General features: G+C 38.7%; 1 long non-coding RNA gene across 1 annotated transcript in view; it reads right to left on the bottom strand.

Annotated features, from left to right (window-relative positions):
* Nucleotides 1–533: 533 nt before the first annotated feature.
* The window catches only part of LOC128625952 (uncharacterized), a 259328-nt gene continuing 246132 nt past the window's right edge, over nucleotides 534–13729 (bottom strand). The window contains exon 5 of the long non-coding RNA XR_008389818.1: nucleotides 534–1396. This is a non-coding gene — a long non-coding RNA (uncharacterized LOC128625952). The remainder of the gene's footprint in view (nucleotides 1397–13729) is intronic.

Genomic DNA, 13729 nt, shown 5'->3' with positions numbered 1-13729 from the left:
CCAGCACCTTCTTACCTGTAAGGTCTCTTTTAAGAAATCTGCTGACAGTCTGATGGGGACTCCTTTGTAGGTGACTGTCCCCTTAGCTCTTGCTGCTTCTAGGATTCTCTCCTTCATTTTAATTTTGGCTAATGTAATGATGATGTGCCTTGGTGTGCTCCTTGTTGGGTCCAACTTTTTTGGGACTCTCTGAGCTTCCTGGATTTCCTGGAAGTCTATTTCCTTTGCCAGATTGGGGAAATTCTCCTTTATTATTTGTTCAAATAAGTTTTCCACTGGTGGCTGTGCCTTTCCCCCTTCTGGTACCCCTATAATTCGGATGTTGGAGTGTTTAAAGATGTCCTGGAGGTTCCTAAGACTCTCCTCATTTCTTTGAATTCTTGCTTCTTGACTCTTTTCTGTTTGGCCATTATTTGCTTTCTTCTGGTCCACTCCATTGATTTGAGTCCCAGTTTCCTTTTCATTGCTATTGGTTTCCTGTGCAATTCCATTCATTTCAATTAGTTTAGCCTTCATATATTTGTCTAATCTGTGGCTATAATCAACCAGTTCTGTGAGGATCCTGATCACCAGTGTTTTAAACTGTGCGTCTGAGAGTTTTGCTATTTCTTCATTGCTTAGATCTATAGGCTGTGGGGCTTTGAGATCTTCTTGCACCATTTTTGGTCTGTTCGTGCCCTTTAAGTGTGAGAAGCGGTGCCTTGGACTCCCAGGTCTCTGGGTTGTGACGCTGTATGTGGGGGCGTGGTCAGAGCGGGGGAAATGGCGACCCCCTCTGCTGTTTCTCACAGCTGGGTGAGGAGTAGCGCCTTAGGTGGTTCCCCTGGGCCGGGCCACTCAGAGTCGCTGGGTGTAGACGCTGTATGTGGAGGTGGGGTCAGAGCAGGGAAATGGCGGTGCCCTCCACTGCCGCTTTCCACGGGACCCGCTGGGCCCAGTCCACCTGCGCACAAATGCACTACCACAGTCAACACGCAGCACCGCTCCTCCGCTGTCTCCCCCGCGGTCGCTCGCCTGGTCGCTCGCTCGGTCGCTCACTAGGTCCAACCCTGCACCTGGATTCTGCATGCCTGAGTCCATCTGACCGAGTCCTCCTGTGCAACCCCGCTTCACCAGCCGCTGGTTTCGCCCCTTACTGGTCAGGCTGAAGAATTCGTTGTTAACGGACTTCCAAAAAGTTCAATTTTCTGTGTTCTGGCTGTGTTTTCTGTTGCTAATATTTAATTGTCTCCAAACTTGGTTGTGTGAGAAGGCACGGCACATCTACCCATGCCTCCATCTTGGCGGAAGTCCTGTGTATTTTTTCCCATCTAGAAGATGGGAAAAGATGACTCTGTGGGGTGCCCTGTCCTATGAGCCCAGTGGCTTGCATACAGTGAGTACTCAAATTTACCATCTAAAAGAAATCACAAAACATTTAAAAATAAGTAGTCAAATATTATCATCTAAATGAAATCACAGTATATAATTGGTGTCACTTCATACTCAATTTTAATCATCAACGAGTCCATAATTAGAATAGCTTGAATCACTTGCTTTGAATCGAAATCCCTGAGTCTGCTTTCTCATTATATATCAGACTTCTCTGTACCACAGCTGAGCAGAGCAGACATTCAACTAGGAAGTAGACAGATGACCATGAGTATGCCATTAAAACACTTGGAGCCTCTTTGATTCCACCATCTGTATAAAGGGAGGGATACTAATTTCTACCTCTTAAGTTTCTCAGTTTGAAATGAAATCAATAAGAACAAGTATCTTTTTATAAATGTTCAGTCATCTGCTTAGTGTTTCTGGAGACTGGCTTCCATGACCAACAGCTTTAAATGCAGTAGCAAAATTAGTTTTCCCCATGTTTTTGAATCAAGAAAGTATATGTGAAAGCCTGCTGAAAAGAGTAAAATGATATAAATACTGCTAAAGTGGCAGCAGAGTAATCCTACTCCTTCAAGGTAATTCTTCCACCCTATCTCTCCTTAAACAGAAGGAAGAAAATGCCTGATTCACTTTTAAGACTGACCACTGTTTAGGGGCTCTCAGGCAACCTAAACAGGCCACCTGTTAGCAAGGAGGCTAACAGAGTAAAGATCAGCTTCAGCCTAAAGTCCAGAGCAGCCCTGTCTGACTTAGCTTCCTGACCCTCATCTGACTTTCAAACATGGATGACTTGACTATTTTATTCTGGGTTGGGTGATCTCCATTAACTTGACCCCTGGTGTAAGTGACCTTTGTGGCTCATTCACTCATTCTCTCATTCATTCACTCATTGCTCTCCTGATGAACCATACTCAAATTATAGTTAAATAGTGACAGTGAGTCTTGTGGAAGATCAAAGGATAATTCAGGAATTAACTCTGCATACAACATGTGTGTGCATGCGCACATGCACACAAACATCAATATAATACAGATGCCATGTGACATAAGGAGATTCTAAGATGGTCTTATACATTGATGAGAAAAATATTACAAATAAGAGGCTTATGCAAGTCTTTGAAGGATATTGAATCTGGTCTTTGAGGCATGGACAGAATTTGGGCAGAAGGAGAGAGTGGCTAAATTGGTATTTATTTTATAAACATTTGTTAAGTTGAACATATATGCTTAACTTCAAAACATTCTGGCAGACACTTTAATCACCGTGCTTTTAAAGTTTGCACTACATTCTCTGCTCCTCTGATCATTCCAAAATATGGTATCTGAAATCAATATTTTAATTAGGCTAAGAAAATTATTTTGTCAAACTACTTCTAACAATAATTGAGGTGTACTGATGAAATTGAAAACCAGGATTGGGATTCATCCATCTAAGTCATCTAAAACCCTGAAACCAAGATAAGTTTCCCAAAGAAGTAGAATCTATGGCTCTCTTTGCCTTCTTTGACTCAATATTTCCTCTTCTAACATATGGATAATATTATTTGTCTCCCTGAGGTGTGTGGCTATTATGAGAGTTACTAGGGCAATTTGTTCAAGTACTTTAATGAGCCCAGTATATTTGAAACCAGTTCAGTACTTTCTTCCATGGGCAGGCTGACCAAGAGTTCAGGGACTAGTTCATCCATCACAGCATAAAAGGCCTTAGCGGAATCTACCAAATGAGTAGAGGGTAAACTAACTACTCACCCACAGTCCCTTGAGGGAAAATGACAACTAGATTGGTGAGTGGCTTGGAGAGCCATGGGTGGCCCTGGGAAGGACAAAGGAGAGGTCAAAATATAGGAGACACAAAGCCCAGGTATCAAGAGAGAAAATGTTTCACTGGCTTGTGGCTTTGGAGGGTAAGACATTAGAAATCAGGGGACCTAAGGTTAAGTCTAAACATAGGGATTTGTATATTGTAGTTATGTTTCAAATCAAGTTATGTCACTTATAATAAGTGACACAGACAGAACAGAATCATTAAAATAAGGATAAAAAGTAAGAACAAAATAATAAACCAAGGGAAGCAATTGGATAAGAAATCAAGTCAGCAGAGTTTTTATAACTGAACACATCTATTAGCTCCAATGCCCTCTCTGGTAGCCAAGGCAGAAAAAAAACAGAACAAGACAAATTACATGTTTCTGTGATATAAAGAAAGACACAGGAATTTTATAGGCACCAAGACACAGATATTTTATTCAATGGATTTTATGGTAGGCAGAATAATGGTTCTCTAAAGATGTTCATGTTGTAATCCCCAGATCTGTAAACGTCACCTTATACAAAAAAAAAGGGGGGGTCTTTGCAGACATTATGAAGTTAAGGATCTTAAGATGGGAAAATTCTTTTACATTATCCTGGAGGACTCAATGTAATCACAAAGGTTCTTATATGGGAAAGAAATAGGTAGGATATTCATGGAGAAGGAGATGTGATGATGGAAGCAGAAGTCTCAGTGATTCCACTGTTGGGATGGGGTCACAAGCCAAGGAATGCACGCAACCTTTAAAAGCTGGAAAAGGGAAGAAAGATTCTCTCCTAGAGTCTCCAGAAAGAACCAGCCCTTCTGAAACCTTGATTTTAGCCCAATGAGACCATTTTCAGACTTCTGATAATAAGATATCAGAAGGTTTGAAGGTAAGATAATAAATTTCTGTTTTTTCAAGGCACTAAATTTGTAGTAGTTTGTTACAGCAGCAATAGAAAATGAATACAAGCCTTTAAGAAAAATAATGGCCCCAAGGGAAGAATCATTGAAATGTATAACTTTTAGGTCACTTGTGTTGGGTGTAAAAATAATACAGCTAAGTTATATAACTTTCTGGTGTGCCTGACTAAATGTAAGAATAAGGATGAGAGAATTTGGAGTGATGATTTCTAAACCAGGTACATCAGAATCATCTGAGGTGATGGTGAACATTTCAGATTTCCAAGTCCTTCTCCTGTTCTGTTAAAGAGATTGTGTGGGCAGGGCCTGAAATTTGTATTTTTAAACAAGCATCTATATTAGTTATTGCTGCAAACAAATCACCACACATTTACCAGCTGAAAACAACATGTATTTATTATTTCAGTTTCTGTGGGTTAGAAATCTGGGCATGTCTTAACTGGTACCTCTGTTTCATGGTCTTATAACACTGTAGTTGATTTTACAGCTGGGATTGGGATCTAATGTGAAGGTTTGACTGGGGTAGAATCCACTTCCAAGCTCATACAGGTTTTTGGCAAAACTCAGTTATTGAAGAGTTGTTTGAGGTCCCAGTGTTTTGGGTTGCTATTGGTTGGAGGCTGACCTCATTTCCTTTTCAGATAGGCCTCTCCAACATGACAGCTTACCTTACAAAACCCAGCAAGAGAGAGAGTCTGCTAGCAAGACAAGGATTACAATCTTAGTAATGTAATTGTGGATGTGGCATCATATTACCTTTGCCATATTGTATTGATTAGAAGTCACAGGTCCCACTACACATTTAAGGTTAGGGATTCAACCTTATGTCACTTATAATAAGTGAGGTCTCTAAGGAGACCTCATTGGGGGTCTCCTTAGAGTCTGTCTACAAAAGCATCCCAGATGATTCTTGTGTAGAACCAAATTGGGAAGCACTAATGTAGAAGGATAAATGATTAGAAGGAATCAACCATTTCAGTTAGGCTTTTGACAGGAAGTGGGTAGAAAATAATTCAAGACTCTGGGCTCTGGTGATGGCTCAGTTGTATCTTTTCCATAACAAATGCTATGAGTTAGCATAGTGTCTGGAACTTGGAAACAGTCATTATCATTTTTCCCAGGCCCCTCTCTGCTGGCAACTCAGTTACTCACTGTCCCTGAGCTGACCTCAACATCTCAGGGTAGCAGTACAAGCTGCAGGGAGAGGATAAAGGGACAATGGGGATAAACTGACATGGTAAGAGTACATCTCTGAAATTCATGAGTTTTGATTATTTTTACTTTCTTGTCAAAAATGTAAATCTTGCCCTGTCACAATATAAAGAGAATCCATTTCACAATTTACACAGCTGATTTTAAAAACTATCCTATTTCAAGTTCCATCACAGTTTCCTTAGATATTGAAATGATATTCTGGCAGAAACACTGGCATGTGCTTAGTAAGCCCTCCTGGGTGTAAAATTAAACAACATTTCCCATCCCCTGCAGTTAAGTGGGGCCAGGGAATGGAGTTGGCCTGAAGCAGGTAGCCTGGCTCCCAAGACGTACTGCACGATTCTTGAAATTCTCTCTTTACTAACTTCTTAGCCAGGTGTTGAGAATCCAGGAAAGGTCTATGATGGATGACAGAGCCACCAGACTGAAAGAACCTTGGTTCCCAGATAACTACTCTTCTACTGTCATTGGCCAACTTCACTTATAGTCAAATGAGAATGAGAAATGAACAGGTGTTGTGGGAAGTCACTATTCATTATAGCAGCTGACATTACTTACCCTGACTAAAACAGTTGTATTATTTTCCTTGTGGGACAGATGTCACATGCTAGGCATTGAGGGACATGTATTAGAATAGCTCATGAGGGTGGTGATAGGAACATATTCCCTTTGTGTTCTTCCCCACTAAACTATACTTTAGCATGGATTAGTCATTCTAGACACCAGTTCTGTCTATGGAAATTAAGAATTTTTTTAGTGAGTTTGTATGACAGACTGGGACCTCCTATTCTGACTCAGGCACTCATTCTAAGGGGGCTCATTGCCTGGACTTGCCATACTCTCACTCATCTGACTTGAAATCATGATAGTGGAAAAAAGCCCCTGCTGCCAATCTATGCCCCAAGGCCAGAGAGATTTGCCAGTCTGGTCCAAGCACAGGTTGGCTACACACTTTGCATGCCAGGTAGTGGATTGCTGGCCTCAATTTGAGGGTTCAGTGATGGCCAGGATCAGTCTTGTTTCTACATTAACACACAAGCCAGTGTCGTTACGGTATCAGCCTCTCTTGTGTTAAAATCCAAGACATGTTTTTAAAAAGAAGAAAAAAAAACCAGGTAAGCCACCAAATAGCGAAAATCCTGATTTGCAATTGTGCAGTTTTTGGAGGAAGTAACTACTGGAAAATGCATTGTTTCCCACTAAGTTTTTTTTATAGTAGTGGTGATAATAATAATAACAACTATCATGATAATAATGGCATTTAGTATGTGAGAGGCCTTGTACTTGACATGTTATGTTACATTGTATATACTTTTATTTAAACTTCTCAGGTAAAGTATTAGTAATTTATTGCCATCTACTCATGGGAAAGGTGAATTTCAGAGTGTAAGATGCCACTCAGCTAATAAGTGGGAGGAGCAGGGATTAGGAAACAAATCTAATTCCAAAGATGATATTTTATTAATGTATGTACATGCCTGTGTGTGTGTATAATGAAATAGTATACAAGGAATAAAAACTGATTTGGCTAAGGTCCCACAGATAATGACAAAGGTAGAAGTCTACCCTGAGCTCCCTCCATCTATAAAAGCTGGCTTCCTTGAAATCAGCATATGTTTGAAATGTTCTACAAAGAAACAGAAATGCACATTTCCTGCATAATCCAATAGAAAAACCACAAGACTGCCTAAAACTGGGGTGTTCTATGGATTATAAAATACCTATATCAGTTATAAAATTACTTGGTAGAAATACTTAGGACTTAGGCAGATAATGTTTTTAGTTGATATTCAATGAATGCTTACTTGCTTCATTACTGAATGAATGGATAAATGAACTAATGACTAATATGAGAATTGCACTATTAAACCTGAATGACAATTAAGGTTATAAAGTGTATGCAATGAATTTTCCTGAGTCAAACAAATCAGATAACACTCTTTGCCACACATACAAGACAAATGCCAGGTTAGTAAACATTAACTGATGATAAACTTGGCAGTATGGCTGAATGTATGAATTAAATTCTGATACGAGTCCTGGTTGAATATTCCCCAGTTTGAGGAGTGTGTTTTGCCAGCTCAGGCTGCCATTAAAAAATACTGGGTGACTTAAATAACAGAAATTCATTTCTCACAGTTCAGCAGGCTGGGATTCCAAGATCGGAGTGCCAGCATGGTCAGATTCTGAAGATAACCCTTACCACAGGTATACAGATGGCCACCTTCTTACTGTGTGCTTCTTATGTGATGGAGAGAGACCAAGCTCTCTAGTCTCTCCTTATCAGGGTACTTATCCCATCATGGGGGTCCCACCCTCATGACCTAATCTAACTACTTTCTGAAGACCAAATCTAAATATCATCACATTGGGGATTAGGTCATCAACATATGAATTTTGGGGGGACACAACTCAATCCAGAGCAGGAAGTATAGTAATGAGGTCAGATTTGATTTTTAATTTTTTAATCAATACTTTGGTTACTTTGCTAGAATTTTGTCATTACTGACCACATATCATAAGCCCCTCATGATCATGCCTATGTAACAATAAGGTTTCTCAACTTCATATTGACATTTGGGAATGGATCATTCTTGGTTGTGAGGGTCTGTCTTGGGTCTTGCAGGAAATTTGACAGCATCTCTGGTCTCTACCAACCAGATGTCAGTAGCCTCTTCCTGAGTTGTGGCAAACAAAAATGTCTCTATTCATTGCCACATGTAACTGGGGGGACTCAACTGCTCCACTTATGAAGCACAGAAGAATGAGAAGCATGTTTGCAACACCTTCGGCAAGGATCTATAACCTCATGAACTGGACTCAGTAGGACTTACCAACTTTTATCTAGGTAGGACTCAGGGCATTGATCTTCCTTTCAGTCTTGGTTGACTCTTGGCCTCTTTTTTATGTAGTATCCTGAAATTAAGCAATGACCCAGTCCAATCCCCCACCCAGTTTATTGTTTTTATTTTTATTCTTGAGATATGATTAACATGTAACATTGTCTAAGTTTAAGGTGTACAACGTGATGATTTGATACATTCCTACCATAGTGTTAGCTAATACCTCTATCATGCCACAGAATAATCATTTTGCTTTTGTGGTAAGAACAATAAGATCTAGTCTCTTAGTAACTTTGAAGTTTATAATACAGCATCGTTGTCCATAATTACTATGCTGTGCATTAGATCTCTAGTAGTTAGTTATCTACTAACTGCAGATTTGTACCCTTAAACTATATCTTCCCAATTCCCCCATACCCAGCCCCTGGTAACCACCATTTTACTGTCCATTTTCATGAGTTAAGCTTTTCAGATCCTACATATAAGTGAGAGTATTTGTCTTGCTCTGTCTGGCTTATTTCACTTAGCATAATGCCTTGAAGGTCCATCCATGCTGTTGAAAACAGCAGTATGCCCTTTTTTTCCTCATGGCTGAATAATACTCCATTGTGTGTGTATAGATACATATATATGTATGGTGTGTATATATATACTACATCTTCTTTATCCACACATCTGATGTCAGACACTTAGTTTGTTTCCATATCTTGGCTATTGTATATAATGCTGCAATAAACATGGGAGTATAGGCATCTCTTCAATACTCTGTTTTCATTTTGTTTGGATATATAGCCAGAAGTGGAATTGCTGGGTTGTATGGTAGTTCTATTTTTAATTTTCTAAGGAATCTCCATACTGTTTTTTTTTCCATACTGGCTGAACCAATTTACATTCCTATCCATCCAGTTTAAATTCTGGCCATATGAATAGAACTTTTTTTCTGCATCAGAATAGCTAAAGTTTAGAGTTTAATTCTCACCTAACTCTCTTAGGATCTGGCATTTACTTCAAAAAGGCTGTGCTATTGTACAGGCTACTTTTAAAATTACTTAGATTGAAACAGATATTAAACATGATGCATTTCACTGTAGACATGGACAGCTATTTTAAAAAAGAACACCTGATGAACATGTGTTTACATGTACTTTCCTTCTCAGCAGAATCTTCCAATTAAACAGTCTCTTTGGCCTACATGTAAATAAAATTTTAATAATGTTTCATTAGGATTGCCATAAGATTTGTAGCAATAATTACACTTGTTTTCAATGCTATAGAAATCGGCTGTTATTTTTCAAGGAAATGCTTCCAAAAACACTTTATTGCTTAGGGAAACAGCTACAAATGCTAAAGGTTAGTATTTCAGCCCAGAAATAAACTGAGGAACCTCTCTTATCCTCAGAAGCAAATGGAGTTAACTTTTCAATTTGCTACCAAAAATATACTTTCCCTGATACTCCCCTGTGAGTAAAATCAAGTCTGAAGTTCCACAAAATGAAATCATTATGCAGTAAGTGGGCAGGTGTGGTTTATATAAAGAAATACAAACAATTATGCCTACTTAGAAAACGAAAAGTCCCTCTTTAGTGTTTTATCACTATGACTCAAGTTTCTTTGTTTTTGTGTCCAGATTTGCAAATGCTATTGTCAGCAAAGTCTTCTCACAACCAGAACATAACATTCTATGCTTATTCTCTTTCAATAATTCTCTAATACGTTTATTTGGAACCAAGATATGTTATTTCAAGCTGCCAGGTCCTCAACACAGCATGAGAAATCTGGGTTGTCTTCCATCTGCCTCTTAAATCTTTTCTCTTAATAATGACCCAGTAATCCAATTTTAGTTTGCACTATACTCAGTGCTCTATCAAGCAGTACAAAATTATTCAGTTTGCTCACTTGCTTCCCAGTACTCAGGCTGAAAAAAGTCTTGTTATTGTGAAAGCAAACAATGTGATTTGAACACATAACAAACTAAAATAAGAAAAAAACCAAGCTCTATTCCTTCAATATGTTATTTCTCAGCTTCTATTATTAAAAGGGCAGCAGAATATGACTTTATTTTCAATACAAAGTAGAACTTTAAAACATATTTTGTAAATAAGAATTTTTTTCAAGTGCTCCATGGATGACTTTCAAGGGTACAGGAATAGCATCTGATATGACTGAGAGGATGCACTGATCAACAGTTAATACAAAGCCCCCTTTTCTTGCCACCCCAACTTGCCCACGTTAAACCTCAAGGAAAAAACCACATTAGAGTGGCAGCATATGATTATCCTTCTCTGCACAAAATTTTTAGCTTATATTGTTGGTTCAGATCATCTCCCTCAAGATATTTTAACCAGAAGAAATATTTGGCTTTAAATCAAGTGTCCCAGGTCTCATCTTAAAATCAGTGAAATGCTGAGAACATTTCTGTGGGGCAGTACTTCAGTACATCTGTCTACCAGCTGCCATAAATGGAAATACCTAGAGCAAATTTGATATCAGAGAAGCAGATAATTTCAATCTCTTAGAAGAGAAAAAGCAACAGAGAGAAAAACTGCCAAAATAGAGTAGGGAATTTCCCTTCTTACTCTGTCCTAGACATCCCTCACCCCATCCCAAGTTTTTAAAAGTTATCCTACAGTTCCAAACTCCAAGCTCAGTCTTCTCATATTCTTGCTGCAGCTTCTGACCTTTCAGCTGACCCACTGATAACCCAGCATAAGAGAGATTAACTAACCATATGCTGAAAGGTTCGAACATCCCTTAGGGGGTATTGAACTACATGGAAAACTCTATGTCCTGGCAGGGGAAACACAGTGTAACCCAATTTTCTTACCATTACATACATTTCACGGTCCTGGGAAAATAGATCTTCTTACTTGTTTTACCAAACTCCATCAAAACAAGACTAGGTATCGCCCAAACAACTAATCAGAGCCTGGATTTTATTGTGGCTCAAGGGGAAAACAGAAAGATCACTGACATTTTCTTGGCTCTAAAGCTACATTAGGGCACTTCACAACCCAAACATTTCTCAAGGGATAAGAAATGTCACTACATTGATATCCTCATTCTTGTTTTGGAAAACTGATTGACATATATGAGGATAGTCGTCCACACAAACATTGTGCTATCTTCTTAGAGTTTACTACAAAATATTGAGCTAATTAATTCTCAAAGCCTTCCTTCTGATGTCAGAAAATTAGTATGCAAGAATTCTATGCATTATCACCAGCAAAGAGGTACTGCTCAATCTACAGTCATTGCCTTCTGGGTAACCTCCCTTCCAAACCAGGATATCTCTGCCTTCCAACAAAGCCAATATTTAATACCAGGATGGCAAAGAGCCATAGTCCCTTTCTCAAAGCCTCTTGGTCAAGGTGTCATTTTTTTCCAGGCATCTCTCCCAACCATAAGTGGCAGTACCCATTTAAATCACTTCTCTACTTTTTATCCCCACCACCCTCATTTTAGTTCAAGCCACCATCTTGGCTTCCTTGAATTATCACAACAGCCTGTTTGGGTTTTTTTTTTGTTTGTTTTGTTTTGGTAATAGTTATTGAGGTTTAATTTACATATAACAAAATTCATTCCCTTTAGGTATACATTTCAATGGTTTTTAGTAAGTTCACCAAGTTGTGCAATCATCAGTGTAATCCAGTTTTAGAACATTTCCATCACCCCAAAGAGATCCCTTTACTATTTACAGTTAATACTTATTCTCACTTCTAGACCCTGGTAACCATTAACCTTTTTGTCTCTACAGATTTGCTTTTTCTGGATATTTCATGTAAATCAATACAAGAATATATGAACTTTTGTGAATGGCTTCTTTCACTTAACATGTTTTCAAGGTTCATGCATGTTGGAGCATGAATCAGTACTTCATGCTTTTTAAAGGTAAATAATATTCCATCATATGGAGAGACCATAAATTGTTTATTGGGGTTTACCCACTGATGGATATTAGGGTTGTTTTTTTTTAACTTTTGGTTTACCATGAATAATGTTGCTATGAATAATGTTTGCATTCACATACAAATTTTAAGTGGATGTAAGTTTCACTTCTAAAACTGGAATTGCTGTGTTGTATAGTAAATTTTTGTGCAGCAATCTCTTTTTCTAATGTTTATTAATTTTAGAGAGAGAGAGGAAGGGAGGGAGGGAGAGATAGAGAGAGACAGAGATACAGAGAGAGAGATGTTGATGTGGGAGAGAAACATCGATTGGTTGCCTCCCATATGCACCCTGACCAGGAATTAAACCCGTGATCTTTTGGTATATGGGACAATGTTCCAACTAACAGCCACAATGGCCAGGGGATGCAATCTCTTAACTGCTCTATTTATCTCACATCTTGACCCACTTCAAGACCTTCTCTTTATTACAGCTAGAATGATCTTTTGAAAATGCAAATCCAGACATTGTTTTGTTTGGTCAAAACACTACTGAAGCTTTCCATTACTCTCTTTTTTTAGGTTATTTTTAAAAATTGTTGTTCAAGTACAGTTGTCTGTATTTCCCCCTCACCACTGCCCCCAACCCCAGCCATCCCCACCTCTCTCCTCTGATCCTGCCCCTCCTTGGTTTTGTCCATGTGTCCTTTATAGTTTTCCCTAAAAAACCTTCACCATTTTCCCCCATTATCTCCTACCACCTCCCCTCTGGTTACTGTCAGTTTGTTTTTAATTTCAATTAAAACCCAAACTACTGCATTGTTTATGGAGTCCTGCATGACCTGTTCTCACTTCTGCAGCCTCTAATGTTGTTTTTCCATTTCACCTGGCCTCTTCCCCTTCTTTATATCAGCCAGATTAAATTTTAGTTTTTGAAAAAGACTGATGTCCTAAAGCCTTAACTTAAGCTTTTCTCTCTACCTAGAACTCTCCTTAACTCTAGGGTTGTGGTTAAGAAGGCAGCTTTGGAGTTAGATATTTGAGTTCACCAACTAGACATGTGTGACATTGCACAAGTCACATCCCTGTGCAAGAAATTCCCCACTTTTAAATTGAGGATTAATAATGGATCCTGATTCATAGGGTCCTTGGAAGGATTAAATGTGTTACAGTGTATGAAGCCTTTAGAGTAGTTCTCACTAAAAATTAGTGATGGCTAATGAATTTTTCATGTTTTGGCTTAGAGTTGACCTCCCCTTTAGAAGCCTTTGCTAATGCTATATGGACTTGCTCCTTTAAGTGTTTCTATAATATTCTATTCTTGTTGTATCATATTATCATTGCCATCGAATTGCCATTTACTCATCTGTCTTCCCCTGCTAGCCTCTGAGTTTTGTAAGGAAACTAAACTAAACCACTTCTATCACTTCTACCACATGAATCTCATACAGCATGGTTCACAGTAAGTGATCGTTAAAGCATCTGTTGAATTGAAAATGGTGTTAGATATTCTCTATGCTCCATCTATTTTCATTTTTCTTTGTCCAGTTCTCTCTCCTTGATAGACCTGCATGGACTGTCTCATCTAAACTATAGACCAGCTACAATTTGGTTGGGTTTGGCCAAGAGGAGCCTTTGGCAAGACATAGATGGATGGGTGGAAGAAGAGGTCATAGTAATTAGCCTTCCTACTT

Source organism: Artibeus jamaicensis, unplaced genomic scaffold, assembly GCF_021234435.1.
Source record: "Artibeus jamaicensis isolate MK-2021 breed Jamaican fruit bat unplaced genomic scaffold, CSHL_Jam_final scaffold_1283, whole genome shotgun sequence".
Classification (NCBI taxonomy): domain Eukaryota; kingdom Metazoa; phylum Chordata; class Mammalia; order Chiroptera; family Phyllostomidae; genus Artibeus; species Artibeus jamaicensis.
Note: the sequence above shows the minus strand (reverse complement) of the source record. Positions and strands in the feature narration are given on the sequence as shown.